Source organism: Gymnodraco acuticeps, unplaced genomic scaffold (genome assembly GCF_902827175.1).
Source record: "Gymnodraco acuticeps unplaced genomic scaffold, fGymAcu1.1, whole genome shotgun sequence".
Taxonomy (NCBI): domain Eukaryota; kingdom Metazoa; phylum Chordata; class Actinopteri; order Perciformes; family Bathydraconidae; genus Gymnodraco; species Gymnodraco acuticeps.
The window spans coordinates 158,076-164,180 of NW_022990594.1; positions in this window are offsets into that span (position 1 = coordinate 158,076).

The following is a 6,105-nucleotide window of genomic DNA, read 5'->3' on the forward strand; positions in this document are numbered from 1 at the left end:
TCTCCGTCTCTCCCCCATTCTCATTGAGTATTTTACAAAGAGTGAAACAGCGCCCCTCTAGATGTCATGGTGAAACAGTAGATTGCATTCACTGTTGCGAGAGGAGGCCAGCAGAATCTAGCTTCCCTTGGTGAAAAAAAATTGAGGGATTAACCAATCAGATGAGGCCCACGTGATGCCCCTGCCAACCTGTGATTGGTCAGGGCCATGCCAGGGGAAGCCAGCCGCCTCTAGCTTCCCTTCAGGGGCGGCTGGCGGCTGGCGATTTGATTGGACACTGCCATCCAATCACATCAACATCAATTTTAATACTGTAACTGTCATCACCGCCGTTAGAAATTATCAAGCAAATGAAGCATTATGGAGGGAGGAGATTTGGCGTACTTAATTAAGCATAACGTCACTAAACTTCAGCTACAGCAGCAACTAAAAATTAAAGCAGATGGCAGGACAACGCCCACACTCGAGCTGTGTACACAGAGGAATAAGGGATCTAATCGGACGTTCAATGAGGACAATTATGTCCGCACGGAGTGGCTAACTGGAAGCGCTAAACTTCAGCGTCTATTTTGCTGGCCATGTCTTCTTTTTGACAAGGGTTCGTGCTCCCTGAACAATCCTTGGGCAACTTCAGGATTCATCGACCTTGCCAACCTGTCACGGGCAATTGAGAGGCACGGTAAATCTAAAAATCATATAGATTGTGCTGTGAAATTAAAGCTTTTTGGACGCGTCAGGATTGACGAGGCTCTGGATGTAGCAAGAACCATTAGCACAAAGAAGCACAACGAACAAGTAAAAAAGAACCGGGATATTCTGAGGAAACTCATCATTGCTGCCCTGTACCTTGCACGTCAAGAGCAAGCATTCAGGGGACACAATGAGGCCGCTGGCAGCTCTAACAGGGGCAATTTTGTAGAGCTGGTACGTGCATTTGCAGAGTTTGACACTGCACTCGCGGAGCACTTGGGATCGTCAACAGTCTTCAGCGGTATGTCAAACACCATACAAAATGACATAATTGAGAGCATAGCTCGTTGTATCCAGGATGAGACTGATAAAGAAATACACATTTCTCCTTTCATTGCTGTACAAGTGGATGACACATCAGACATCTCCAATAAGTGCCAACTCACTATCATAATCAGATATGTGAATGAAAAAGGCAGTGTGTGTGAACGTTTCCTCGGCTTTTTTGATGTCAGCTTAGAAAGAGATGCAAAAGCTGTAACATCAGTTGTCATGAGAGCCATCGGGAACTACAGCCCAACAAACAAACTGATTTGTCAGACTTATGACGGAGCAAGCTGCATGAGTGGACAGCACGGTGGCGTTCAGGCTTTAGTGAAAGCACACTGCCCCAATGCGCTATTCATCCACTGCTATGCTCACAAATTAAATTTGGTTTTAGCACAAGGCACAAACAACATCCAAGCAGCCAAACTGTTTTTTGCCAATCTCGATGCCTTCCACAATTTTTTCTCACGTTCATGTAAGAGATCAGCACTACTGTCTGAAGTTGATCGAGCTGTGCGTGTACCAGGGGGTTCTGCTGTGAGGTGGAATTTTAAAAGCCGCGCAGTACACGCCATCCATGAAGGACGCGGGTCGCTCTGTATCGATTTTGACAGGATAATGACAGAGCCGGGATGGGACAAAGAGACTATTGCACAGAGTGCTTCCTTGAAGCAAAAACTTGAGGATTTTGACTTCACCTTCCTGCTCGGGGTCTTTCAGTCCATTTTCGGCCTCACAGAACCACTCTTCCAGGTTCTGCAAAGCAAGACGGCGGACATAAAAAAATGCCAGGATCGGATCATGAGCACTCTCAGCGCTCTCAAAGCCACAAGAACAGATGAGACATTCAGTCGCATTTACGATGACACGGTCAAAGCAGTCGGTGATCCTGTGCCCCGACGTAAACGACGTCGCCGCGGCTGGGACGACCTGGAGCAAGAACCAGCACCAAGAAGGAGACGAGGAAACGGTTGTGTCTTTCCGGCGTCTTTACTTCCAGATTGTTGACGGCATAGTGTTGCACATGACCCAAAGATTTGCAGATATGGAGCACCTGCACTTTTTTCGGATACTGGAACACACATCATTCACATCGTTCTGCAACCCTGATGCATTTCCCAGCAGTGAGCTGGCTCAGCTGATCAACACGTATCCATTCTTTGATGAGCAGAAGTTAAGGAATGAGCTGCACACGCTGTACAACAACAGGTTGTTTCACAAGCCACCAGGAGAGCTGATACAGCTTCTTATTGAGGATGACCTACAGGGCACACTCTCCGAGGTCTACAAGCTGCTCCAGCTCATGCTCACGATACCAGCCACCAGCACATCAGCAGAGCGCTCCTTTTCCTGTCTAAAAAGGATCAAAACGTATCTGAGGAACACGTGTGGACAGGACAGACTTGTCAACCTAGCCACAATATCCATTGACTCTGTTGTTGTGGAGGACCTAAAGGCTGCTGGGAAGTTCTATGACATTGTTATTGACCACTTCGCTACCATGAAAGACAGGAGAATGGCCTTCCTCTTCAAATAGGGTGAGTGAAATGCACACCCCTTTCTCTCTGTGCATACCTGTCAGAGATGTTCACAAGTCTTTTTTTGCAAGTCCAAGTCAAGTCTCAAGTCTTTGGTCACGAGTCCAAGTCAAGTCTCACGTCTCTTCTGGTTGTAATAAGCCTTCTATTGTCTGCTGCTATCCAGTATGTTAAGAATACTGCACAGCTATATCTAAGAAATTCAAAGCATTTACTGTATTATTATCACTCCTATATCTATTAGCATACAGTATCAGTACTGATTAGTTGTTTGTTATATGATCACTTTAAACAGGCTATTGCAATGCAATATGAGGACAAACATCACACTTTAGCTAAATGCAAACAACTTATAAGCAAAACACTTCAGAATCAGAAATCAGTATCACAAATACTTTATTAATCCCCCGCAGGGAAACTGTGTTAAAAGTACTTCAAAGTAAACATTTGTTCTGTGCCATTTGCAACTAAAAAACTATTGCTGCAATATTATCTGAAATATACTGAACTGGTGATATTAAAACATGACCTGTTCCAAAAGAGATATTTACCATTAACACCATTTACCAGCCAAACGCTGGTAAATCATGCAAGTGGCTGGTACTGTATGTTGCACGCACCAGCCAAACATAACAATGGCAATCTATTGAGTGGCTGGTAACATTTCAACATTCACTAGGCTAGCCATTTGGCCAGTGGACAAAAATGTTAAAATGTGACCTCTGCAACCGTATTGTTTAATTACACTGGGTCTCTAATGACATCTTTTAAGTCTACTATAAATAAACATATTCCTCTATCCTCTCACTCAAACCCAGTGTAATGGTAACCTGATAAACCTGTAACATTAACGTTACGTGGTCAACAATAAACCTGTAACCTGCCTATAAACCGACAGATCTGTATTTATGTATGTAACTATGTATTTTTCTACGTTTAACGTTAGCCAGTAGATGGTGGCAGCGGAACGTAATGATTAACGTTACCGACCTTTTTTATGTCATGTCAAGAGTTGGATGTCAACGCCACTCAACGCAAACAAGTGTGACAAGCAAACATTCACTCATCTTTTCAAATATTCAGTTACAAAGCTAGTAGCAAGCTAAGTTAACATTACATAGCTGATGCTGAGCTAAACATGTTTGCTAACCGTCCAGATGCGTTAATGTGACTGACCTCTCCGGGTGAGTTTTCAAGTGCCTGATGAAATTTGATGTTGTTGCACCAGCATCCTTGATTTTAATATTGCAGACTTTGCAGTGTGCGCTCATTTTGTTGGTGCCGCCGGCGTTTTGTTCGAAGTTTTTATAGTTGAACCTAATTACAAGCGGTACAGCTGCAGGTGTGCCGCCGGTCGCCATGGTGTTACCATGATGTTAATGTTAATGTTAAAGGTGGGGTAGGTAAGTTTGAGAAACCGGCTCGAGATACACTTTTTGTTATATTCCCTGGAATGCTCTTAACATCCCGATAGCCGGCCCGGCTAAAGTAACTGGATGGCCTACCTGCCTGTCAGCCTCCCATCGGGGCACAAACTTATCTCGTGCCCTCATTGGTCATGTGCGCGTTCGTGTGTGTTGGAGGAGGGGCTCTGTGAGGAAGTGGCAGATTTTCTCCGGTTGTGTATTTTCAAATTCTAGCGATCTCGAGCCGGTTTCTCAAACGTACCTACCCCACCTTTAATAAGCCAAAAATAGAAAACACAATGATTGTTCACGAGTCCCAAAACACGAGTCCAAGTCGAGTCCGAAGTCTTTTGAGCAGGAGTCCAAATCAAGTCTGAAGTCTCTGTGTGTGCGACTTAAGTGCGACTCGAGTCCGAGTCACAGACTCGAGTCCCCATCTCTGATACCTGTTGCCTGAACTGCCCGTGTAGCTATGTGTGCAATTTCTGATGTGGTTCTGTTGGTTATTGTGCATTGCTTGCCTGGATTTAGCTGCAGGTGTTCAGTCTGAAGTAGTTGTTTTATTGCAGTTGTTTAATTAGCACAGGGTGCTGCTATCCGAAAATCAGCACCGCAGATAGCATGCCATATAGGGCCCGATCACCTGAATAGATGAGATTGTTTATATTTTTGTGTTACTTTTGGACTACGGACTGAACTAATTACAGAGACGAGGACTGTTGCTGCACTTGCCGTGTGTGTTAGTGTAACAGATGTAAATATGCAGTGGGGTTTCTTTTCTTTTCTTTTGTATAATCACACACATTCTGTGTTTTATATTATTTTATTCTGTGTTCTTCATTTTATTGAATGTTAAATACCTGGCAAGGTCGGAGAGCTGTGCTCAGGAGTTTATTGTTGTGAGGACTTTCATTTCCTTTCTTTGTGATTTTACTTTTTGTATATATTGTGTCCCTCACGTTTCCTCTTCCCTTTTTGTAAACGTTCCAAGCAATGAGAGGAGTCACTGAGGGAAATGTATGTAAAACTGATCATTTTATCTGTTATCAGATTCAGACATTCAACAGAGATCGTCTCAACTTTACGCTGACTCGGCGGGTCTCGTCCATTATCAACACAACGCATAGGCCTACTGATACTTTGATGTGAACGTAAAACTTTAAAGGTCTCCTGATTTAGTTTGTGAATGAATGCTTCTTATTTATTAATTACCGAATCTGCACTGCGCATTGAGCGGCTGGTATTGCATTGGTGGGGGGAGGTTGGCATAAATTAATAAGAAAATGCTTAAATTAATAAGAAAATGCTTAAATTAATAAGAAAATGCTTAAATTAATAAGACGAGAGAGTTTCAGCTGGAGAGTGCATGCGGACCTGTCGCTTAGATAACAGGCGTGTACAAGTCCTGCATCTGTATGATACAAATGTGTGTAAAATGTTACCGGGCGCTGTAATCACTCATCTGGTTACGTTATTGACCACCCCCCCCCGACCCAAAAACATTGGCTTCCCCTACATTTTTCCCCACCCCACGCTACTGGTCAGTACACAGTCCCAACTATTGCGTGGGGTCACGGATACAGAAGCAATAAAGTCAGCGTTCACCGCACTGAGTATGACTTTTCCACATACGAACACGACTCGTCCCCTCATGCACGCCTCATGCACGCCTCATGCCCGCCGTACACACACACTCATATGGAAGGGGCGGTCTCTCCCCCCAACAACAGTGCATTACATAACTGTAAAACTCATCATAACTGTGCACATCTTATACTTATTTGATAACTACTACATCCCTTGGTTACTTGAACACGCTACAATATTATTAACCAGTGTCCTACTTAGTGCAGAAGTAGACGCCTTAAACGTCCCAGAAATTGGACGTTTTAAAAATCGCCGCATATCTTATTGTAATACAATAGCTGAATCACTTGTATGTAAAAAAAAAAGCGAGGGAACTTGTGTCTTTAACCTCATACGTCACACACACACATCACACTCACACACACATCACACACACATCACGTCACAACATGCGACTGCTCAAAAATGAAATTATTTCAAACAAAACATGATATTATTCAGAGTTGTATTGTAACAATCATTATATTACATCTATTAAAATATTGATATACGAAATA